This window comes from Canis lupus, chromosome 30 (genome assembly GCF_048164855.1).
Source record: "Canis lupus baileyi chromosome 30, mCanLup2.hap1, whole genome shotgun sequence".
Taxonomy (NCBI): domain Eukaryota; kingdom Metazoa; phylum Chordata; class Mammalia; order Carnivora; family Canidae; genus Canis; species Canis lupus.
The window spans coordinates 26,718,213-26,744,268 of NC_132867.1; the positions used below are offsets into that span (position 1 = coordinate 26,718,213).

At 36.3% G+C, this 26,056-nt stretch overlaps 2 long non-coding RNA genes across 2 annotated transcripts in view; one reads left to right on the top strand and one right to left on the bottom strand.

The window, feature by feature from the left end:
- Window positions 1-591: 591 nt before the first annotated feature.
- LOC140621531 (uncharacterized) overlaps window positions 592-26,056 on the bottom strand; it is a 52,985-nt gene continuing 27,520 nt past the window's right edge. Inside the window, exon 3 of the long non-coding RNA XR_012021275.1 lies at window positions 592-1,411. This is a non-coding gene — a long non-coding RNA (uncharacterized lncRNA). The remainder of the gene's footprint in view (window positions 1,412-26,056) is intronic.
- On the top strand, window positions 7,816-9,076 carry LOC140621532 (uncharacterized). The gene is made up of 2 exons (XR_012021276.1): window positions 7,816-8,449; window positions 8,849-9,076. It is a non-coding gene; the product is annotated as an uncharacterized lncRNA (long non-coding RNA).

Below are 26,056 nucleotides of genomic sequence, written 5' to 3' on the forward strand. Positions count from 1 at the left end.
AAAGCAGAATCCAAATATTTACCAAAAGTATAAAGCTATACCTGCCCATTTCATCTTGAAACTATTTACATTATTTCTAGTGCCAAAGTTCTTCTTCATGAGAAAATTGGCTTTGTTATTCACTGAGAAATTTTTTTTTTAAAGATTGATTGATTTGAGAGAGGGAGAGACGGAGAGAGAGAAAGTGCATGTGCAGGGGTGGGGAGGCAGAAGAAGGAGAGAGAGAGAGAGAGAGAAAGAGAAGATCTCAAGCAGACTCTGCACTGAGTGGGAAGTCCCACTGGGACTGGATCTCAGGACCCTGAGATCACAACCTATGCTAAAACCAAGAGTTGGACACTTAACCGAAAGAGCCACCCAGGAGTCCCATATGTTAGTGTCATTTATCCAAAACAGCTAATTTATATGTAAGAAAATGTGAATGTTTTATAGTGAAACACCCACCAGTGCTAAACAAACTGTTTTTCATATTTTGATTTCTTAGATCTTATTAAGAAGAAAATTTAGCACCTTTTTTTTTTAAGATCTTATTTATTTATTCATGAGAGACAGAGAGAGAGAGAGAGAGAGAGGCAGAGACACAGGCAGAGGGAGAAGCAGGCTCCATGCAGGGAACCTGACGTGGGACTCGATCCCAGGTCTCCAGGATCACACCCTAGGCTGAAGGAGGGGCTGAACTACTGAGCCACCCTGGCTCCCCAGCATCTTGTTTTTCATTGGTCAACCAGTGCCTGTGAAACATCAACTTGCCTATACTTCAAGGCTGTGCAATTTGGCTTCTCTAGGCAGACAGAAGAACTAGATAGTCCTCAGATCCAGCCTGGTCAGTGTGAAGGGAGCAGAGTTTGTCCATCTCAACCAACACAGAGCTTAAGGGTTCCATTTTCTAGGGGTAGTAAAGCAATGGCACTAGTCTGGACTAGGGAAATCATGAATTATTATGCCTATCTGACAGGAAATAGCCCAAGGGCCTGAGTCTGAGAAAGGGTGAATAGATAAGCTGGTTGGACTGACAGAATCTTACATGGTTCAAAAACTAGCCTACCACGCTACCATTTTTGTTGTTGTTGTGTTATCTTGCTCTCTCTCCTCCCATATAATTAATGATTTTGTTCTTCAGCTGTTTGCCTTGAGACTACAGATAATAAATCTTTTCAAACATTACCTTCTGTCTCACAGTACCAGTTATATTGATCAAGGTAGGCTAATTATAAAATATAATTGCCCACATCTCAGCAGAGAGTAAAATTTATCCTTGCCCCATCAAGTTCAATGCAGATATTCAACACTCAGTAGCACTCCTCCAAGGATGATTCAGGGTGGTCAAGGGTCCATCTATCTTGTACCTTTCACTGTTGTTATGTGTTCAAAGTCCTCTACAGTCTTGAGGGCCTCTGGTGATCCCCGGAACCTAAATGTCAAAAAAATAAGGTGCTTTAATGAAATGACTTACACTATTTTCACCTGCATTATATCAGCCAGAACTACTAGACTCCTTCCTCTTCTACTACTCTGGAATATAAAACAGATCTAATGGGTAGTTACCATTCTCTGCCAAACTATTAGGTTTTCCAAGAGAGAAGTAACAGGTACATAACATCAAGAGAAGATACTAACAAAAAGATGTTTGATGTTCCTATGTTACTGCCACAATAGTATCCTCTCTGTGGGTTGTATTGTACCTGGACATATGTAATACTCTGGTGCAAGGCTTTAACTTCTTCAGTTTGGGGAGGGTTGTATTTGTTAGTTACAAATAACTGATATTCTGTGACTCTAAATTCAACCCATAGAACTACGTTGTCAGAGAAATGATAACAGTAAGGAATGCATTAAGTTCCTCATCTCAGCCCATTCCCCAAAAGGCATATTAGTCTAGTTGGGTTTCCTTAATGGTAATCAAACTGGCAAACATCCAACCAACAGTTCGTAAGCTGAGAAAATATTTTATCTATAAAAGAAAATTTTAAAAAATACTAAAAACTGACAGAATATTTAATAAAAGTATTTTATGGAAAACATGATGCTTCACTATTTATAGTTAGCACTTAGCACATGATAAACATTCAATAAATGTTGTGAATCAGTATATGCTAAACAGTACACTTCTAGCTAGCTGAAAGTGAGTTTTGCTTCTATGATCTGAATGTTAATAGAACACTTTTCTATAGAATGGGGATAATTGTTTTTAAAGGTTTTATTTATTTATTCATGAGAGACACACAGAGAGAGAGAGAGGCAGAGACACAGGCAGAGAGAGAAGCAGGCTCCATGCAGGGAGCCTGATGTGGGACTCGATCCTGGGTCCCCAGGATCATGCCCTGGGCTGAAGGCGACGCTAAACCACTGAGCCACCTGGGCTGCCCTAAAATGGGAATAACTTAGGAAGTTCTTGCTTGTACTAGGGATCTAAATGTTCAAAGACAAATATGTGTTATTCACTTAACCCTGATGTCAATTACTAGAATTTCAAATGGGCAATCACCAGTTGCAATTTATATCCATATTCATAGAACTTTATGGCAAACACTTGCGCCATTTGTAGCACATATCATTTTCCAAAATTTCCCTTCTCAACGAAGCCTTGATATTTCCTTCATTGTATGTGCTGATGTGGCGGATATGTGCCTTGTTCACTCTTCCCTTTGAAATTGTATGGACCTCTGTGATTTCTCCAACCAAGAAAATATGGCTGAAATGATGGCTTGACATTCCCAAGGTTTGATTTTAATATACTCTGCCTTTCACCTTATTCTCTTGGGATATATGCTCTCAGTCACCATGCAGAGAAGAAATATAAATGAGACTTAACACTTATTAGACATGAAGAGGACACTTAGGGGTATCCAGCCAATAGCCCAGCCAGAGACTTTATGCAACAAGCAGCATCAGCCACCAGATGTGAGTAAAGGCACCTCAAAATGATTCCAGCCTCCAGCTAGAAAGTTCCCAGGTGGAGCCCTAGATATTGTGGAGCTTAGACAAACAGCTCTGAACCCCAGAGTCTATGATACCAGTAAAATAGTGTGTTTGACACAGTTAGGTTTTAAATGATTTGTTATGCAGCAATAGTGACCGTAACATCCTTCATTCCAATGTAAATTTACATCACAATTCCTCATTAAGCTTTTTTATTTTTCCCCCAACTTTAATGTATGTAATATCTTGCTTGCATGCTTCATCCCAAGTGCTCTATTTGACTTGACTTCCACTGCCCAGGTAGCAGAGAAACATTCTTCTTTGAAGATTATACACACATATTCCTATCCGGTATTTAGCATGACTTTCATATTTTGTCAAAATATTTTTGACTTTACCATTATTGCATGATTTGATTATGCAAAGCACTGGATTACATGAGGGTAAGAGTTATTAGTGATTTTTTTTTTTACCAGTAGATCCCCAATGCATAGCAAAGGATTGATGTATAATAAGTGGTTAGTAAACATTGCATAAGTAAAAATGCATACACAAACACTTTTTAATCTATTTTAGAAATTTAGATAGACTGCTGAAAAAGCAAAAATAGAATGCTTGACCTTTTATTCCTAAATGGAAATTTGCTATTTAGTATATTTGTGCTCTTATAGAAGTATTTGACCATATAAATATTTGATGAGATTGCATCATGCTCTTATCCTATGCTATGAAAATTATGGTTATTAATTTGTGAAAAAAGTTTTTATCATTTCAATAATAATGATGATAACAGTAACAATAGCAACTAGTATTTTATGTGCTAACTGTGTGCCAGAAATTGTCCTAAGTTTACTTGTGTTACTGAACTATTTTTCTTAAGTGAGGTTTATTGAAATGTAATTTACAGTCAAAGTCACCCCCTTAAGTTATATAATTCTATGAATTCTGACAAACACATTCAGTCAGGAAATCATCACCATGGTCAAAATAATTCCATCACCCCATAAAATTCTATCATGCTACTTTGAGGTCAATCTTTTCTCCTTTTCCAACGTTTAGCAACCATTTTCTGTCCACATGGTTTTGCCTTTTCCAAAATTTCATATGAACAGAATCATATTTTTTGTGGCCATTCATAGATTCTATCAATTAGCATGATACATTTGCAATTCATCAGTCCTGCTGCAGTTTTTAGTATTCCATTGTAAACCACTATTTGTATACCCTTTCCCAGCTGACAAACATTTGGATTTAGTTCTGGGTGGTTATGAAACAAAATAGTTAAACATCTGTGTATAAGTATTTATGCAAACATATGTTTTCATTTCTTTTTCAGATCTACCTAGAAGGGGACTTCTGGGCTATGTGGTAAATGGATGTTTAACTTTGTAGGAAAGTACCAAACTATTTCCCAAAGTAGCTGTATCATTTAATGTTACTGCCAGCATTGTATGAGAGTTGTAACTGGTCCATATCCTCGCCACAACTTGATACTCATAGTTTGACGTTAAAGCCATTCAAAAGGATGTTTAATGAAATTTCATTTGTGTTTTTAAGCATGTTTCCCTAATAAACAATGATATTAAGTACAGATACATGTGATGTTGATAAAACTGTTTTTTCTAATATTTTGTCCATTTGTAGAATATTTTGTAATAATCATGAATATTTTCATAAATTCTTGATACCAGTTGTTATTACCTATGTTTGGAAATATTTTCTCCCAGTCTTTGGCTTGTGCTTTGATTTTCCTTTCAAAGAGCAACATTTTTTGATTTTTATTTTGACAGATGCCACTATGTATAATTTTTTTTAAAGTAGACTCCACACCCAGCGAGAAACCCAACACAGAGCATGAACTCACAACCCCGAGATCGAGAGTTGAGCTGAGATCAAGAGTCAGATATTTAACTTACTGAGCTACCCACACACACCTATAATTTTTCTTTTATAATTCATGTTACTGAATGCCAAATTTAGTCCTAATCCAAGATTGAGTGCATATATGTATTTGTCTGTCTCTCTGTGTGTGTGTACATGTTTTAAGAAGTTCCCTCATAGATGTTTTATAATTTCTGTATATGGCACAAGGTGTGGTTCAAGATTTATTTTTGCATAGAGATACAAAATTTTTGCCATACCATCTAAGAAATTATATTAACTTATTCTATGTCATTTTAGATTTTATATTCCTAAAATACAACAGTTTAGTTAAAACAGAGGTAAAACTAACATGAAAACCATATTGAATTGATTTATTAAAACTGCTTTTAGAATAAAACTATTTCCTAATTCACTATCTATTGAATATAAGGTAAATACTTAACTGTGCGAATCAACCACAACTTTTTCAACCACCTATGCTCTTGAGAAATTTTTTCCTTAAAATGTGACAAATAACTGATGAGTGGATAACAGTCAATTTCAAAATAATATTTCAAAAAATCTATACTTAATACATTTTAAGAAACCATCAGAATGATTAAAATTAGGACTGGGATCCCTGGGTGGCGCAGCGGTTTGGCGCCTGCCTTTGGCCTAGGGCGCGATCCTGGAGACCCGGGATCGAATCCCACATCGGGCTCCCAGTGCATGGAGCCTGCTTCTCCCTCTGCCTGTGTCTCTGCCTCCCTCTCTCTCGCTCTGTAACTATCATAAATAAATAAAAATTAAAAAAAATAATAAAATAAAATTAGGACTGGTTCTATAGCATCTTTGTTACTATATTTGTACTTTGGAAAGAAAAAGAAAAATTGTTCTGCTTTTCATTGGTAATTTCTAGGCAATAATCATGAAAAATAGATTATGCAAATGTTCATCTTAGGGACTGAAAAGTATTTTTGAAGTGGTATGTGTGGATATATATGTTTGTATTTGTGTTTTCTATTTTCAATAGGCAAAAAATTATTATCTTCATAATTGGAGATATTTTCCAAATAATATTGCTAAACATTCTTTTGTTTTACATATTCCAAGAAGTCCATTTTTAAAGATCAAATCTAGTATAAAGGTATGATACATAAATGTACATGTGTTTCTTATTTCTTTATCAAACTTCCTCTCAGTTTATTCTGCTACTGTCTAGCTCATGCTTTATTATTAGACTAAATTTTCAGCAAGTCATTATGCTTGTTTTTATATTTTATTACCAGTGGCTTTAAGAGTAATGTCACCATTTTATTAAAATGTGTATATTGTTGCATGTACTGTTTAAGAACTCGACACTTTTCTTATCTCCTTGAGCCAAATCTATTGAAATTGCTTAGTAAGATGATATTCAAGGAATAGTAGAATTTTTAGTACTAGCACAACCTACTTTTTCATATCTGAAGAGAACTTGGCTTCTTCTAAATTAACTGGACAGATGAAATTATAAAATCATGTCACTGAAGATGTATAGGAAATTCTTCCTTAATTTCCAAACTCATATTAAGACCCTAGAATATATATAAGGGAAGGGAGAAAAAATGTGTGGGAAATATCAGAAAGGGAGACAGAACATAAAGACTCCTAACTCTGGGAAATGAACTCGGGGTGGTGGAAGGGGAGGAGGGAGGGGGGTGGGGGTGAATGGGTGACGGGCACTGAGGGGGGCACTTGACGGGATGAGCACTGGGTGTTATTCTGTATGTTGGTAAATTGGACACCAATAAAAAATAAATTTATTAAAAAAAGACCCTAGATAGACAGACACAGAGATATAATTTCCATTTCCCATTTTTATTTGTGTCTTTAGTATTTCTGCATTTATAGGCACTAAAGTATAGTGACTCTGACAAGATAGGTTAATTCCTATCATGTATAACAGTCCACAGATTAGCAGGTGGTTTGTAAATCAAGAATACTAATCAAAGTCCTTAAAGTGCAGAAAGGGAGAGAAAATAATGCAAAACAAAACCTTGACCTCAAGTACTATTTCCAACAAACATATTAAATGATCAAAATCAAAAACACTGTACGTTAAGAAGACCATCCCATTGTTCTATCGGCTAATTGTTTCTGGCATATCATATAATGCAGTATGTGATAAGATCAATTGATTCCAAGGTTGTATTTCAACTCCCTTATCTCAATTGTGCAAAATGGATCTCTTTATACAATGAGAGTCCACGCAGAATCCTGTGTTGATGGGGCAAAAATTTTGTAAGCCTTTTGGTAGTGTATCTGGCTGAGGTCCTACAGTCAGGAAGGGGAGGCCAACACCTAGAATGTATGTCAGTTATAGTCAAGATGAATCATGTCCCTTCCATATTCAAAGAAGTCTAAAGATAGCAACTTGCCATGAAATGTCTGGCCAGTTACCTTGAAGTATAGTGCCATCTCAAGGATTAATGGCTGTTACCTGTAGTTAGAAGATTGGACATTTGACTAGGAAGGTAGCTAGATAAGCCTTATTTGAGTGAGATTCCATGATGTTGGACCCATGAATCACTCCGTCTCTGCCACTACAGCTATTCTGTTCTTAAGTTTATTCTGTTCCAAAGGGATGGCTGAGCATAGTTACTGGCTGATGTCAATGGTCTACTACTAAATCTACATTGTTTAAAGCCTCTCTTTTAGTAAATACTCTCTGATGGGGATTAAAATGTCATACAAAGGCCTATATTTATGCACATGCCTCTGCTCCCAGCCACTTTGTCCCAGATTTTCCCAACTTTTTCCTTCAAGGCTTCTATCAAACTAACCAAGGCATTAGCCATTGCCTATGTATCTGTATACATGCTTATCATGAACTTTTTCTATTTCCATAAAAAATGGTTGACAAGGTACACCATCAAAAGATCTGACTATTGGGTGAATTTACAATCACCACTGTCTTTCTGGGCCATCTCTGAGTGGGGTTGTTGTAAAACAACAGTCTATTTTAAGCTTGAACTTACTTAGTAACCTGAGGACTCTGGAAAGCAAGCTCATCCTTTTACTTCTGTTAGATGGCCCATAAGAGGTATCTTCTATGGCCATAAGTATGAGCCAAAGGAGAGATGCTGGGTCAATGATAAAGAATGACATGGTGGTCTGGGCCACATATTGTGTAGCTTATTTTTACTTTCTGTGATTGATTCCAAACATACTGCTTCCTTTTTAAAATGCACTGCTTCTAGGTCTTCCTGGTTTTGTGGCTTTATAACAGATACTCAGCCCAAGATGGGCAGTTGTGGTCCCATAGACACTTGATGGCCCACAGTCAGGTGCTTGGTCTCTACCAGAATCCAGTTATATATTGGGAGCTGCTTTTTGAGTCTGCAGATTCAGATGACATGGTTTTTATCTGTATCCAGGGTTGTTCGTTGTAATTCTAAGACTACCACTCCCCAAACTGCCCACTGAAGATTCCTCTAATGTATAAAGTCTCCTATATATGACTTAAGTGTCAGAACTGCTTCGTCACAACCTGGACTTCATGGTGATCCATTTCCTTTTCTGGGCCCTCTTCAAAGCTGGAAGTTTTGCATGCCACTCATCAACTAGATTGGAATTATCTTCCTATGTGTAGGATATGTTTCTTTCAAATACAAAAGAGGCTTACCAGGTACTGTGTTTTCTTTTTAATTGTGGGAGATTAAAAATGTAGTAACCCAATATTTTGATGAGTATATCCCAGTACACCCCACATCACTAGTCCCTTAAACCTTCACTGACATGGTGTATCCTTTATTATTGTACTTCTATCTTCTACTCTCCGGAGTACGGGCATCTTGAAAATCAAGGCTTTCAATAAACTTCCCACTTCTTGCTTATCTAATCTGACTCCTATGATGTCACCAATATAGTGGATCAATGTGATGTTCTGTGGGATATGCTGACAGTATAAGTATTTCAGGTTCAGTTATGATACATGATGGGATTGTAAACTAAGTCCTAGAAGAAAAATATATATTGGAGCCCATCGCATATGAATATAATTGTATCTTATTCTATTTCTTTATAGGATTCAACTATACTATACTTCATGGATGCAATATATCTGAGACCATGTGGATCTGCTCTGGCGAAGAAAATATATCCAGCAGAGCAACTGCAATGGAGACTGTTACCACCTTGAATTTCCAATAGTCTTCTCACTTGCAAGGAGGTTTCCAGATTTTGTAGAGGGCATTTTGACAATACAGATATGTTCAAAATTTTTTTGAATAATATTTTTCTTCCTATGATGTAATAGGTTTTGCGGTTTTTGTGTTTTTTTGTTTTTGTTTTAATCTCTTGGCCAGACAGGTACTGTAGGGCAGTTTTACAGGTTTCCACTTGAGTGTCCTCACTATGCTAGGTTTTATCCTAAGGGAAAGGAGTATTGTAGTTTTGCCAACTATCAACATGATCATTTCCATTATACAGTTTGGGAACAAAGAAACTACCCTCGGGTGAGTCCATTCGCCAATGGATCCACTGTGAGTTCAACTGGACCTAGACTTTATTATTCCTCTTTTATATGGGGATGGAATAGAATAACTGTGAAAAATCCTCTAGACCAGGGGTTGGCAGACTTTTTCTTAAAAGGCCAGATAGCTAATGTCTTGGGAGTTGAGCTCACCCTCAACTACTCATCAACTCTGCTGTTGTAGCACAAAAATGGCTATAGAAAAAATGACTATGGCCATGATCCCATCGCAAGGGGTTTAGCTAGACTTTAACAGGGAAGAATGTGACCTTTCTGCAGAATTCTATTTTGCCTAATCTGGAGATTCACGATTTTCAAGGCCTTGCCCTCATATCCCCATACCAAGTTGCAGAATTTTACTGTTCTTGAATAAGGACACTGACAGGGCTTCACAGATTTGCTGATCTTGAGAATTCAACCTTCACTAGAGCTCTGCTTACATTATAATTTTATAATCAAGTTATGGGTCTGATACTCAGCTTTTTCAGTCTTTTGGCAACAGGAGATGAAACTTTTTCTGTGCTGCTGGGATGCCCTCTGACTTTCATACCAAGCCTGCATTTGATAATTAATCACCTTCAGTCTTTCACAGCAGTTTTTCTAAAATGTTGCGAACCCCTAGCAAAAGCCAACTGATTCCAGATCCCTGCAATTATTACTTCATATCATCTCTCAAATGTCTGAGGTCTTGCACTCACCAGTGCATTCATTCCCTTCTGCCAAGGATTTTAGCAGCTGCCGCACCTTTGCCTTCCAGGGGCTACCTATATTCCACCTACAAGCCATGTGGCCAATGACATAGCTATAAAATTCCCGCTTGAAGTCTGTTTTCTCAGCCCACTTTTGGTACCAAAGCTTGTCTTTCTCATATTCCAGGAACACAGTGCAGAGATAGGGATTCTTGTGCCCCTGTGCATGCTCTTAGGAACTATACCCAGAAGGAAGTAGAGAGAATGGGATTAGGAATAGTGGACCAGTAATAGAGCAGGAGCCTCAGCAGTCCCTGTAGAGCTTCAGGCCTTGGGATGACTCTTCATAGATGCTCTTAGTTGAGGCAAAGGACCAGCCCTTCATACCCCTACATTGACTAGTTCATGCAGGGATGAAGGAAGAACAAGGCAGCTCTGCTTGGCTGAGGACAATTCCTGGAGAAGGCCTCAATTTTGGGTTGCTGGCACACAGAGCTCTAGGCATATGGAGAGTAAGCATCTCACTTTTAAAAAGGGGAAATAAGTGAGCCATGCCACAGCATCAAATACCACATTGTTTGCTGTGCCTCTTGCTTCCTGCCAAAACCGAACACTGACACACAGAACAAACTTGTTGGGCCCTAAAGGAGAGCTGGGAACATAAGCCGATGTTTGAAAAGCAACACCCAAAAATCTTGCCTCTTTGCTTCTTGCTCTGCACCCTTTTCTTCTTTCCTTGCTTCACCTATTTTAGAAGTTCTTGTTCTTCATATAACCGGTTCCAGATGTTTGCTCTCCTTAGTTTATAGTTCATCTGTGCCCCCAAGACTATGGCTTGCAGTGTCTTATGACCTTGTGATCCCATTCTGTGCTTTTAAAAAATGGCTTTGTTGTTGTTGTTGTTACCAGGCCTCTCAGTTGGCAAATGCAAAGACTAGTCATGTCCCTTTCCTTAAATTAGATAGGAATTTGGCTAATTCCAGATTTTTTAATACACTTTAGAATATTTGGACTTTGCTTAGAAAAATATTAGTTAATGTATATAACAGATATTTGAGTACTTACTTTGCATTAGACACTGTATTGGTCCTCAGTTATCTTTGTAGCTATAGGAATAAAGTAGCTATATTCAATTTACATTGATTCTCAGAAGTATATCCTGTAACAGTTCTGGGCCTGCATCCCAAAAGAGCCAGAAGACTATAGTAGATATATTTTGCAACTCTCAGGGGCATTTTCTTAAGAATAAGTTATCTGTTGATATAATATTATAGGGTCCACAATAAAACTCATGCAAAGCATTGTTGCTCATGAATTTTGGGTCAACTGGGAATTTCTGGTCTTAGCTGTTCTTATGCACCTGAATTTAGCTATGAGTTAGGGAAGCAGCTCTGCTAGTCTTAGCAGTATTATGTCCCGTGCTCAGAGGTTGGCTGGCTGTAGGCTGGTCTAGGATGGCATTGGCTAGGAAAATAAGGTTGCCTGCTTCTAGGTCTCGTATTCTCTAGCACGCTAGTCCAGACTTTTTCACATGGCATAAAAGGAATTTAAAAAGAGTGAGCAGAATTCTATACAAGGCCTCTTGAGGCCTCAATTTGAAATGGACACAATATTGCATCAGCTGTATTCCTAGACAGAACAAGTCACAAAACAGCAAATTTTCAAAAGCTGAATGAATAAACTCCACCACTTAGTGGGAGGAATTTTGAAAACATTGCAAGTGATATGAAAACCAGAATAAGAATAATTGTGGATATTTTTATAATTAACCTATTGTAATATAGAGCTAAGTTTTCCACTGGGCTTTTTTCCCCCAATATATTCCATATTCTAAATATTTGAATTTTCCAAATAAAACCTTTACTAATTGGGTTTTGGAATTTATTTGCCACTTGTCTAAACCAAACACAATTAAAATATTCAATCCCATTAAAAATATATAATTAATCCTTCCAAATCTGAATATCTGGCCAATAAATAGTATATTTAAAAACAAAAAACAAAAAAAACTTTTTTTTTGAATTTCCCTGGCTAATTCCTTTTGATTACTGACCACCAAAATCAATATTGGCACAACTGTAGGATTTTCAGCTTTTTCAAAATGGAGCTAGAAGTAGCAGAAATAGAATCAAGGGGATGTAAGGTCAGCATGTGCTGTGCACTGGTCATACTGCTCTGTCTAGTGTCCTGATTTATACTTGTCACATACCAAGGGCTTAACTCAGCTGTACTGTGATGCCAACTTTATTGTTGTTATTAGCTTTATATGAAGTGATTTATGTGATGTAGAAAAAAATGAATTGTGGGAATTCAAAATTTGGCATAATTCTGGTATAATATTGGAAACTAAAATGAAGAACGCAGCAGGAAAGATTTGGTTTCCTCACTTCTAGGTACATTAGATAAGGTACTCTAAACCAAAAGATATCCAGTGTGGGGCACCTGGGTGGCTCAGTGGTTGAGCGTCTGCCTTCAGCTCAGGTCGTGATCCTAGGGTCCTGGGATCGAGTCCCACATCAGGTTCCCAAAGGGGAGCCTGCTTCTCCCTCTGCCTATGTCTCTGCCTCTGTTTGTCTCTCATGAATAAATAAATAAAATGTTAAAAAAAAAAGATACCCAATGTGCTTGCAAAGTAATGTGTGTGTCTGTATGTGAGGGGGTGTATATATTAATATATCTTCCTTGTAAAACAGATGTCATTAAGTAGAATATCTCTGAGGTCATTTCTTTCCAGAAGGCTGAATATGGTGATCAGCAACTATTTGAGTATTATTCTTCAATGTATTTAATACATTTCAGTACTCTTATATTAATAGCAGATCTTTTTTTTGACATTGGCATCTTTATAGTCTGTAGATTTATCTGTTGACTGGCAGCTGTTTAACACTCTTGGAATTCCAATTTATGAAAATCAGTGTTTAAACAAATCCCAATTGTCCTAAAATTTTCAATCTATACTAGAATAGGAGACATCTGAAAAAAGGTGACAGTTTAATGGTCCAGATTTCATTTTAGAAAACAGTACCCACGAGTTTTCTACTGCTGATGCAAAAGCTTTACTATTGTTAATATTTGTTGTTGTGCATTTATGTAGATATGGATGATGAAGTTTAAAGACTTCAATGTCTCATGTGCTTTCTGTTGGAACTGGGTATTTCTTATCAGTGTGATGGGTGACTGTGAAGACATGTTTGAGGAAGAAAGCACAAGGGAGCCAGTTCTTGAATATATCTTATTTTTTAGGGTTATCATACATTATGAAATATTGTTAAGCAATCCAGTATCATTTGAGTGGTGATACTAAACACTGACTTGGGGTCAATTGATTATGGGAATAACAAAAACCATTTCATATATGTAGCAGTTTGAATAATATTAAGTGATGATAGCTTATTAAGTACATAGCTTTGTGCAGTTCAGAGTTTACCATAAAATATTCCAAAAATCAAAAAATAGACATTTTTAAGTAGTGGCATGCACTTTGATAGAGCAACATAATTTAAAAGCAGTCACTGGGGGCTTCTTCAAACTGTAAATAAAGCAGGTTATACTGAGGGAGTTCCATTTAAACTAAAACTTTAGGGGAACCTGGGTCACTCAGTTAAGTGTCTGCCTTTGGCTCAGGTTATGATCCCTGGATGTTGGGATCAAGCCCTGCATTGGGCTCCCTGTTCTGTGGGGAGCCTGCTTCTCCCTCTGCCTGCTGCTCCCCCTGCTTGTGCTCTGTATCTCTCTCCCTCTCTGTCAAATTAATTAATAAAATCTTTTAAAAAAAATAAACTAAAAGAAAAATTAAACTAAGACTTTAATGTCAAGATGGAACCAATGATCTGGGGATCAGGAGAGAACACAACTATGCAAAAATCCTTAGATAGGATTTTTGGTAAACCAACTTGGTAAACTTGCAAAACTGGAAAGCCAATGTAGTTGTAGTGAGCAAGTCATAATTGGTATAGCATGTAATCAGAGCATAAGACAGGAGCCAGATCCTGTGTAGACATTATAAAAGAAATAAATTCTATTGTAAGTGAAATAGAAAATTATGGGAATGTTTTAGGAAAGAGAATACCATAAATTTGAATGCAATTTTTGGAAGATCATACTGTTTGCTTCTGGGTAAATGGATCTGAGGGCAGGAGTCCAGTAAGGGTCAGGGTCTGTGGTGGTTGTCCATGAATGCAGTTTGGAGGCTTAGACATGGTATTGCAATGACAGCAATGAGTAGCAGAGAGCATATATTTAGTAAAAGTGCCTGAAGATTTGCCTGTAGATGAATAGGAAGAATGAAGGAAAATGGAAATGGAAAATGACTCCAAAGAATTTAGGTAAATTACTGGGCAGACGATGATACAATTGATCATATCAGAGGTAAATTGATGAGGACTTGATATGGCAAAGTTTATCTTCTTGTTAGAATTGTCCAAATGTCACTTAAATAGGCAATGTATCCTTTTTAAAAAGATTGTATTTATTTATTCATGAGAGATGTAGAGAGAGAGGTAGAGACATAGGCAGAGGAAGAAGGCTCTCTGCAAGAAGCCTGATGCGGGACTCAATCCTGGGACCCTGGGGTCATGACCTGAGCTGATGGCAGACACTCAACCACTGAGCCACCCAGGATCTCTGGTGATGTATCCTTCTGGAGTTCAGATAAGAGGAGCAGGTTGTTACTAATGTGGGTCACATTAGTAGACAGTATTTAAAGGCATGAGACTAGATCCAGAGACAGAGAGTAAAACAGACCAGAGGGACCAGGCCCTGGATCCCATCAGCACTTAAGAGTTTTAGCAGATATACTTTTAGAGACAAAATTATTATTGCTGCAATGTTTTACCTTTTACTAATGCCTGTAACCCTAGTGATTTATGGTATAGTTACTTCACCTAATCCATATGTGTACAATCCAAATTATGAGCTTTTTAATATTTTTATTAGATATTTATTCTTATTTTCAGCTTTTGCCTTTTATGTATATAGTTTTTCATTGCAAAAGAATCTCTTCTTGGCCATGGATGGCATAAGTGGTGGGATTTGTAAGATGGTGTTTGGCACCAAAGTTTTAATTCTTTTCATGACAATATTCACTCACTCCACATTTTTTTCTCAATAGAAAAAGAAAAGCACAACACACTGAGATATGGTTTCATAATATGATAACATATTCTTTTTCTGGTGGCCCAGTGAGACACAAGTGTTAGATAAGGTGGAATAACTTTCATATGAAGCATAAAGACAATTATTATTACCAGAATGCATAGGTTTAAAATAGATCTTATTTCAAATTGTTCCACTGTGTATAGTAAATAAGACATTTTTTTTCAGGCTCAGAATACTCTCGAAATAAAACAAAACAAATTCTTATATGTAAAGAACAACAATAAGAACAACTACATGTGGACACAGCACAACCTCCTCATAAAAATGAAAAAGGAGTGGGGACCTAAACCCACTTTAGTTCATGAGTTAACTACTGCACGTGCCTGAAATTATTCTTGTTAATTGGTGTGTGAAGACAACTAGTCAGTGGATTACGCTAGACCTAAAATTGGGAAATGTAGCTCTTTTGTGGACACATAAAGTCATTATTTCCAAACTAAAAAGAATTCCAAATGAAACATAGGGCATATTTATATTGAAATGATTTAATTGGAGTTCCCTTTGAAGATCAAGGGACATATAAGATGGCAAAAGAATGGGGAAATATATGTCAAAAATTATCAAAGCCCGGGATCCCTGGGTGGCGCAGCAGTTTAGCGCCTGTCTTTGGCCCAGGGCGCGATCCTGGACACCCGGGATCGAATCCCACATCGGGCTCCCGGTGCATGGAGCCTGCTCCTCCCTCTGCCTGTGTCTCTGCCTCTCTCTCTCTCTCTCTCTCTCTCTGTGTGACTATCATAAATAAATAAAAAATTAAAAAAAAATTATCAAAGCCCATGCAATTTCTTTAATATTAGCTTAGTATCTGAATTCAGAAACATTGGGATCCATATTAAGCTCCTTAAGAACCTGTTATTAAAATGGTAGATAACATATTTCAAGTTGATTTAACTGTTTTATAGATCTGTTCCATCCAGAAAGTCTTTCCTTTTCTTGCCTACACAGCTAGTTCTTAGGCTTTCTTTCCATGTATTTTGACCAAACAACTCACTAAATCTAGCCCAATGCAGGCTGTGAGGCAATGTAATTTGGGAGTGGGGATACAATGGCATTTATTGCCCTTGGACAGGCCTTTGCACTATAGTTATGTCACTAATGGCCATGTTTCAGGTCTTCAATTTATTATGGAAAGGCTAGACAGGAGCTCAGGGTGGAGCCTCTTTTTGCTTCAATGTGAACTTCTAACAAATTCTATGAACTCCTCAAATTGTGAAGGACACAAACACAATCCAGTTTATTTGTTTCTCCTAGGATCCTGGCACAAAACTCCAAGGTTGATTTGAAGTCAGACAAGGTTAACTTTCAGAATGTTTATTTCTTTTCCTATTTTCTTAAGCACTTGCTATATAGTAAAACTACTTCCTAGGAACAGAATGTTCTCTGCAGCTGAAGAACCGACCTAGCTAAGCAAAATACTCAAATCATCAATTACCATTTTTAAATGTCTCAGAAAACATTCTTTGAGGTAATCCTTCCTCAAATCCTGTTTGAAACTGGATTTATATCCTGGGGAAATGGGCAAACATTTTGAGGAATTAAATGGATGAAAGAAAAATGGAATGTTGTCACGCATAAGGTTGTTATCTTTAAAGGAATGCCTAAGAGAAATACCTCCACAAAATACTGGTACATCCAGATGAAGGATTTTTAAACCAAGTGATTCCTAACTCATGGCAGGAAAGATGGTGAGGATCTGTGAACAGTATGTTTAAATGAGGAAGAGAGCTGAAACAGCCCAGAGGAAACACACATGTGCTGTTTGTTCTGATCTATTCCATTTTTCCATTTCTCTTTACCCAAAACTGGCCTGGCCTCTTTCATCATAAGGACAGTTTAATACTAATTTTGAATCCTATTAAACAATTCAACAGTCATTCAGTGTTTTTAATATTAAGTACAAAATATAATTATGAATTAAATATAAATCCCAGTGTTACAATAACATTATCAATAATAACAGTAATGCAAATATTCACACTCTTTCAAATTGGCATTGATAGGGAAAGGAATTAACCCAACACTGAATGTAGAGCCCCAAAGGAGTATAACATAGGAGATGTTTTAGGTATACACACCCCTTAGCTGACCTTCAATTTTGGGAGGAAACTTCAAAATTCTCTCTTTGTGTCTTGCTTTCTTTATTGCTTCATTTCTTAATTTCTTCTTTCCTTTATTGTGATAGAATAATTCTAAATTTTGGATATGAACTGATTACTAGATAACTTTATAAGATCATTGCTCATTTATTTGTGAGGGGGTAATGCAAATGTGGTTACGTAGATGAATGTCATTCTCAGGAGGTGCATGCTAAAGGTTTTAGAGATATAGTGTAATGATGTTTGCAATATATTTTCAAATAACTTCAAAAATGTACACAAACACACACACCAGATACAGCAAATTAGTCAAATTTTAGCACATTTCAAATCTAGGTGAGGAGTACGTGGGTGGCTGGTATAAGTTTTTATTCTTCTGGATGTTAACTTTTTTTTTTTTTTTTAATGGGAGTTAAGGGATTTTTTCTTTTCTTTTTTTTCTTTTTTTTTTTTTTTTTTTTATCAGTGTGGCTGGGCTGTAGTACCCAATTTCTAAATCAAACACTAATCTAGGAGTTGCTATGAAGATGTTTTGTAGATGTGATTAATGTCTATAATCAATTTACTTTAAGTAAAGAAAGTTATCCTAAGTAATCTGATTGGCCTGATTTAATCAGTTGAAATTTTTTAACGATTTTTAAAATTATTTATTTGAGAGATTGAGAGCTCATGAGTGCATGCACAGTGGGAGGGACAGAGGAAGAAGGAGAGAGAGAAGCAGACTCCACTGAATATGGAGCCTGATGCGGGGCTCCATCCTGGAACTCCAGGATCATGACCTGAGCCAAAGGCAGATGCTTAATTGACTGTGCCACCCAGGGGCCCCAATCCGTTGAAATTTTTAATAGCAGAACTGAGCTTTCCCCAAAGAAGACATTCTGCTTGTTACTGAACCTTCAGCTCCCACCCTTGAGTTCTGGACTATTCTTCCTAAAGGCCTGCCCTCCAACTTTGGACTTGCCTAGCCAGACTCCAAAATCAGCTAAGCCAATTGTCTGCAGTAAGTACATTAACATAACTTCTACGGGTTCTGGTCTTCTGGCTGAAACTTGACTGATAGAGACTCTTTCTTCTAGGATCTTAAGGTATAGTTGTGGAGACTGAAAGTTTAAAAAAAATTGGAAACAGAAGGGAAGTGTTAGATTAGAGATTACCAGGAATTTCTATGGCAAGCCACGTGAGGGACACTTAGCTCAGACAAGAGCAATTTCTGAGAAGACTGTGTAACTTGCTTGGAAAAGATGCACATTTCAAGATCTGAAAACCATTATAAATGATAAAAGAAAAAGAGTAAAGGGAGTTAATTTCAACCATATTTAAAACTAAGTTCAATAGAAGATTAGTTGTAGGCATTAGATACAAAGATTGGACACATTATTTGAGGAGAGTTACATGACTTCATTGAATACCATTTTTCAATAGAATTTTCCAGGAGTCCATTAAAAGGTGTGAGTTATGGATAGGAAGTTGTTTCAGCATTTTTTTGGAGGGGGAAATATACCTTCTGATTTAGAAGGCTCTGTGAATGGATTTACTGTTCAATTAAAGGTAAATGCAAAGGATACTTAAAGCTTGCATTCCTTATGTAGATGGTATAACTATTTGTCAAATAAGGTGGGTTTCTTTTCATATGTTTAAAATTTTCTTAGTTTGAAAGATTATCTCTTAAATCCAACATACTAATTTATTCTTAATTGTACAGATTGTAGGTTTACAAGTAGAAAATAAGTTCCCTAAAATCTAAAGATGTAATCATTGGCCAAGGTTAATTTATATTCCCAAGATTTCTCACTTTATTCCAAAATCGCCAAAACAGCAAGACTGGAATGGCAGCATGGAAGTGCATCAGGTACTGGTGCAAGGTAAATGAAGGTAAAGAGGCAGAGACTTCTGGTTGTTCCCTAAAGGGAAGCATTATCATTTTCTTTCATATTATAAATAAATCATTTAACTTTTTTGTTTAAAGATTTTATTTATTTGAGAGAGAGAACTCATGTGATCTCTCATGAGCAGGGTGGAGAGATAGAAGGAGAGAAAGAAGCAGGCTCCCCACTGAGCTGGGAGTCCTAAGTGGGCTTGATGCCAGGAACTGAGATCATGACCTGAGCCCAAAGCAGATGCTTAACCCTCTGAGCCATCCAGGTACCCCTAAATAAAGCATTTAACTTCTGACATTATTAATTTTTGTCAATCTGAGTCATTTTCTCTTAATATACTTAGGTTTCATGTCCATTTCAATACATGGTCTTCTACTTCTTGTTTTAAAACAACTTTTACTGTGAATATAATTTTTTTTCCAAAAATGTTTTGTCTTATGATGAGAGCTTACAAGATCCATTTAATCAATATTTTAATCACAGCGGGGTTAGTTTGCTTTAATGATACAAACATAAGCTGTGTTTATGAAGGACGGCTAAACATTAGATGTTTTTTACCCTCGAAACAGAATGAAAATTGAGAGAACGATTTATTGGCAAAAATTTTGTTTTGTCTAACCTATATGCAAAATAACCCACAACTGTGTTTTTATTCACGCATTGTTTTCAATCACTGGAAGCTTTCATGGGAACCTAAAGCAGAAAATTGCTAAAATATATATTTGGAAAGATCAACCCTACGTGAATATGGAATGCCAAAAGAAGTGAGCCCGGGTTTAAGAATACCTTCTATAAGCAGAACGATTTCTAAAGGAAGGCGATGCAAAAAAGTATTAAATGAGAAGGACAACCAAAGCAAAAGGACAGATTTAGCAATCTGATTTCAATTCCCAAGAGGAAGACACATCTCAAATTGATTTTGAAAATCTGTTCAAGTTTACAAACTGGCTAAATCCACACTGCTTTTACAAATTCAGATGTTTAGAAAAGACATTTTCAAGACAACACATAGAAACTGCAAGAGAGAGAGATGCACTCAAGTATCATCAAATCTGTGGGTAATTGATTTAATAATCTGTGCTTTTAAATGGACAATAACAACAATAGTGATGACAAATGGGGGGGCTAAAACACTTGAAAAAAAATCCTTCTCATAAAGAGCATGATGCATAAACTATTTTGATGATTTTTCTTGGACTGCCAGAACAATGACAACAATAAATAATATCTTTAGTTTGAGGAAAACTCGTTTCCTGCTTAGTTTTCAAAATGAAAGCTAAACCATGATGCATTTTTAAACTGCTTATGAAAATCCAATGCATATTTAGTTTTTGAAAGCATTATAGAGGAAAAAGTGATTCCAAGTGCTCTGTGCCCTGTCATTTTCTTCCCTCAATGCTGGTCAGAGAACCACATCCAAGGAGCTGCAGATCATCACTTTATCTATAAACACTTGTCCCATGGGTGTGAGGCAAAAGAAATAATTGTTGAAGTTGAGAATAGCCTGTGTCCCCACCCTTGTGATTAACTGAAACAAGAAGGGATGTGGCAACAGCAGATCCTGGAAAACTCAAGCTTGAGATAGAAACCGTGTTCTTGTTTTTCTCAACAGATTATGCTAGAACAGTGCCAAAGGATCCTGCAATGTGGTAAGGAAGACTAGGAGGGCAGAGTAGGAAAGAACAGCAAACAGGAGAAAAATCTTCATTTCTAAAGAAATTTTTTTTTGGTAATTTAGCATATAGTTAGAATGGCAAGAAAGGAATTTTTGTTAAGGTGCTTTCTTGGCTAAGATTCTTGTCTGCTTTTTTAACACTTATTTTTTTTCTAGAAAAATATTTAAAGCTTATTGTATGTTTATAAATACATCAAATAAATGTAAGAATTTTAATGAATTATTTAAGATATTAGAGAGTAAGAAGTTACAAATATCCAAAAGAGACTGAAATTCAAAGTGGTTTCTTTAGAACAATAATGATGTTAATTTCAGATTATGAGAATGAGTATCTAAATTGAGGAGAGACTTTTTTTGAAGAGAGACTTTTTCATGCTTCAATTTGATATTTATACACTGTGCCATAGTAATAAAAATAAGCATTTGCCATTTTCATTAATTGTATTATATTTTTGATAGAAAGCAACTAATTTTCTGTGTTCCACATCTCTTTCATTAAGACATGAGAATGGAAATGAATATGTAGATATATATGTATATAGATAAGTATCTATTTTCATCTGTTATTATTTACAAAATTTATAACTCTTATCACTGAAACAGTGAATTCAAGAATGGAAATAAATCCTTAAAGTCACGATAACTTGAAAACATAGTGCTTTATATATTACAAAATATTTCCCCGTACAATGATTCAAAATCTAGCATAAATTGCATAAGATTTAGCAGATGGGAAATGGAGATTTAGAGAAATCAAGTCACTTGATCAAGGTAAATGTAGCTAATAAGGTAAATGGATCTTAAACCAATGTTGCATTCCTTTGAGTCCACTGCTCTTGACATTATATCCTGATTTCTTCCAGTTATTCAATCTAGCCTACTAAGCTAACAAATTCACATTTAGCCTTTATTCATTATTTCCTGTAACGGAATGATCACCAACTCATACTTCCCATTTTCATTTTGAACAGCTTAATTAGGAGTAATTTTTCTCTTTCTTTCTTTCTTTCTTTCTTTCTTTCTTTCTTTCTTTCTTTCTTTCTTCTTTCTTTCTTTCTTTCTTTCTTTTAGAAGTAATTTCTTTCTTACATTGAAATGCTGGTTTTAGTTCTGTCCTCTGGAGTTGCTCAAAATAAATCTAGACCATTTTGCCACATGCCATCTGTTCAGTTATTTTGTAATGGCTGATAAAAGTCATGTTAGGAGCAATAAGGTGTCATACTATGAAATTGACAGAGGAAGTGGATAAATGGAGGGAGAGTGGAACAAAGTGATCTTTCAGAGCTACTTGGACATGGTTTGAAACTATAGATCAAGGAGGTCAAAAGAAAGTACAGGAATAGGAATATAGAATTTATACCTAGTGGTATATTCACTAATTTCTTCAACTTCCTGACCCTTCAATATCAGCCAAGTGAAGTGTTAGGGACTGGGAAGAGAAAAGATATAAAAATAAATAGCATATGATCTGAATCCAAAGGAAGTAGGATGTGGAACATGAAGTTTAGTGAGATTAAATGGCTTGACCAGGTTATCCAGGCAGTGAAATTTAGACCCAGGATTTTAAAAGTATGCCTCAGTTCTAAAGCCCATGCCTTTTATCACTGTATTATGAGGAAGTAAGCAGAGAGTTTCAAGCAGAAAGAGCTATTGGCTAACGTCAAATATCATCAATGAGTAGTTACACAACATGGACTTGGGGCTATATTTAGTAAATTTTAAAAGGTTTTAATTAGTATTTAATATTCCTATATATACAAAATGAAAAGATAAAAGTGCATACTATGATTTTTAACAAATTTGGAAATATAAAAAAGAGTTGGGGGTAGCATTGTATAGAAAATATTATCAGGGACAGCCAGCTATCTCTCTTATTTATGGGTTTGTTTGTTGGAATAAGTCTTAAGGACTTCATATGCTTAAGGCAAGATTCCTCGACATCAGCACTGTCGACTTCTTGGACCTGTTAATTCCTTGTCATAGGACTGGCTGTCCTGTACATTTTTTTTCCAGGCCTGTACATTTTCTAATGTTCAGCAACATCCCCAGCCTCTCCATACCAGATGCCAATCAAAATGTCATGACAATCAAAAATGTCTGTATACTTTGTCTCCTGGGAGGCAAAATTGCTTCCCCTGCCCTAAGTGAAAAGCACTGATTTAAGGAAGGAAAGTAATGAATTAGGGGAAAAAACTTCAAGAATGATGTATCTTACAAAGAAAGTTGATTTTAGAAGGCAATAAAGAGAAGAATTAAAAAAAAATGGGTGAAGATATGAGATTGGTAAGGGTATATTCATAAATGAAGGCCTCTATTTTCTATTTCCCAGAAAAGTAAAAGTAGAATAGCTATTAAAATGAGAAGGTAGTTTGATGCTAGTAGACTTTTCACGGTTTGACAAAGAATATGATTAAGGTTTTGCAGAAACTACTTGCCAAGAAATATTGAGGGAGCAGCTGAGGTTGAATAATAGCCTGAAACGATGCCAATCAGCAAGCTGATGAAATATTCCCAAGCATTGTTCAGCCTCCAGGGAATTGATAAATCGGAAACAAATGGTGAAATTGATCAGGGTTTGAGGGTTTAACAGGGCAGGTGTGGCTCCGGAGTAAGATGGACAGAAATTAGATCTGTGGTTAGAGCGTACATAAAATGATCGATGATTAGGTCCAGGCTCAGGTATCAAGACAAGAATCAGCAGGGATGGGAAAATCATGGAAGAAAGTAACAATATTAATAGATTGGAGGTTTTGATAAACTCTTAAAAAAATACTTTATGTAACAAGATGGGACAAGTGGAACTCTAAAAAAAATCCATGTAGCTATGCAAAGGATTGGGTGTATGTATTTATTACCCATGGGATGAAGAGAACCTGCTAATAGAGAAATACAAACAGGCTTTGTGCATTACATATACGCTGCCTTGAATGTTTAGGTAGACCCTCTGCTAGTCATATGTGTATATGCATATATTCATACTCTATCATCTATCCTCTATCTATCTATCTATCTATCTATCTATCATCTATCTATCATCTATCTATCTATATCTACCTTACTATTTGGTTAACATGAAAGTTTTTTTTTTTTTCCCCAATCACTGATTTTTTTAATACCCTGTGAAGAGTAAATGTGCATACATAATCTACATTAGGACTCATTAGATGTAATAGAGAGCTTATTTATTTTTGTCTCCCACTATCCTTTTAAACTTCTACATTAGAGGAAAATTATCCTCTACTACTAGATGGATGTTTGATGAAGAGCCGTGAATTTCTAGCTATTTTTAGATAGTAAAAAAATTCTTTGGTCACTTTAAGTTGTAAACATAGTCTCATTTGTCCAGTGAATTAAGGTGTCAAGTCACATATATTAACTGGTATTTTCATCTCTATTCAAGATAATTTGCCTTCCCATTCTCCTGCCAGCTAAGGCCAGCCTTGGGGGAGCTACTGGTTATCGGAAAAATGAATCATGGCCCCTTCTCTTTCTTTGTTACTCAATTTTAACCCTACTTCTAGGTGCTGTTTCTAATCCCTCAGGTTGGTTTGAAGGGAAGAAGATGAACAAGGAAGCTAAGAAAGTTCCTCCTGGACTAGTACTATTACATGCATGCTTCATGTATCCTGTGCCCAGAAAATATTTAAAGCTGTGGTTTCTCTTGCAGGGTCCCTATGGGTCCTGTTGGTTTCCTTGGAATATAACTTCCATGATGTGAGTGATACCATTCTGTTGCCTGGCCACTATGATTGTCTTTAGCTTTTGCCTGTGGGAGCCTCTTACTGTTATAATCTTCTGGCTATACAAGACTATCTTCTTGGATAAGCATCATTTTTTTTTTTTTTTTTGGATAAGCATCATTAACCCCATACTAATTTTCCTTCTGCATGTATTACCCTCAGTCCCTAAGATTCATGTACTTTGACCTGCCTGTTCAATTGGAAGTACTGTTACTTCCCAGCGGCAGCTCCCTACTCTGATGCAAAGAATACTTGGTCTTTTTTAGGCATGATTCAACTTGTGTCTCCCACTGATGAGAATGTGTGTGAAGCTTCCTGCAGCAAGCTGGAGACCCTCTTACTAGGCTTGAGGTGATGTCTCAATCATGCTACCTCCCCCTTTGCCTTTGTAGGAAGGACCAGTGAGAGCCCCAGCACAGCAATCTTTCTTACAAAAATCCCCATTCTCCCAACCCTTAAATTGCCTATACTCTTTTGATCCTTTATTATCTGTAATCTGGGAAAGAGGTTTCTGAGTGAGGAGCCCAAGTATTACAGAACTGGTTTTCAGGTATTATCATTGAAAACTTAGTAAATCATAACTGACATGTTTCTCAGTATCTTCCATAACTGGTGCTTCAGTTAAAACTTCCATTTTGCATATTGCTTTGTATATAAAGAGGAAAATGAATAGGGAGCTTTTATCTACATCTCTGACTTGATTACTCACTACAGTTAGGGACACAGACACCACTAAAAGGTGATGCAATTTTAATGCAAAGGCAGAGAAAAACAAAAAAAAAAAGTAAATATAACAGTGATCTGAATTCACTCCTGTAGTCTATTGAAAAGTAAGGGACAAAAAAAAAAAATAAAAAATAAAAAATAAAAAAAATAAAAAGAAATAAAAAGAAAAGTAAGGGACAGAAGAGGATTGGTACAATATTCACAATCTGGAAGGCTTCAATGAGACCATATACTCTGTTGGGTTATGTGAAATTCATAGACCCACTTTGAGAGACAGCAATTATATAGCAAGATCTATTGGAAAACAATCCTGCACAATCATCTAAAGGGCTTATTACATATATTATTTAATATTTACATCGATACCATGACACCTGGGAGATAAGGAATTTAAAACTCAGAGAAATAGTTAAACTTTTTTGATTTCCAATCATTCTTTGTCTCTATCCTGTTTTTTCTATTTTGTAAAGATTTTATTTATTTATTTATGAGAGAGAGAGAATGAGTGATGGAGATCATGAGAGAGAAAGAGAGAGAAGCAGACTCCCCACTGAGCATGAAGCCTGTAGCAGAAGTTGATCCTAGGACCCAGAGATCATGACCTGAACCTAAGGCAGATGCTTAACCAACTGAGCCAGCCAGGCGCCAACTCCCCCAGATCCCTAAACTGGTCTCTCTTAAAGGAAATTAGTTCCTTTCTGGCTTCAGCCCAAACCTAAGTGACCTCTGAGATTTAATGTAAATGGATAGGAGTAAATTTTTCCAGGATTTAAGAGGGTTGACTTTTGGAAGATTTGCCAA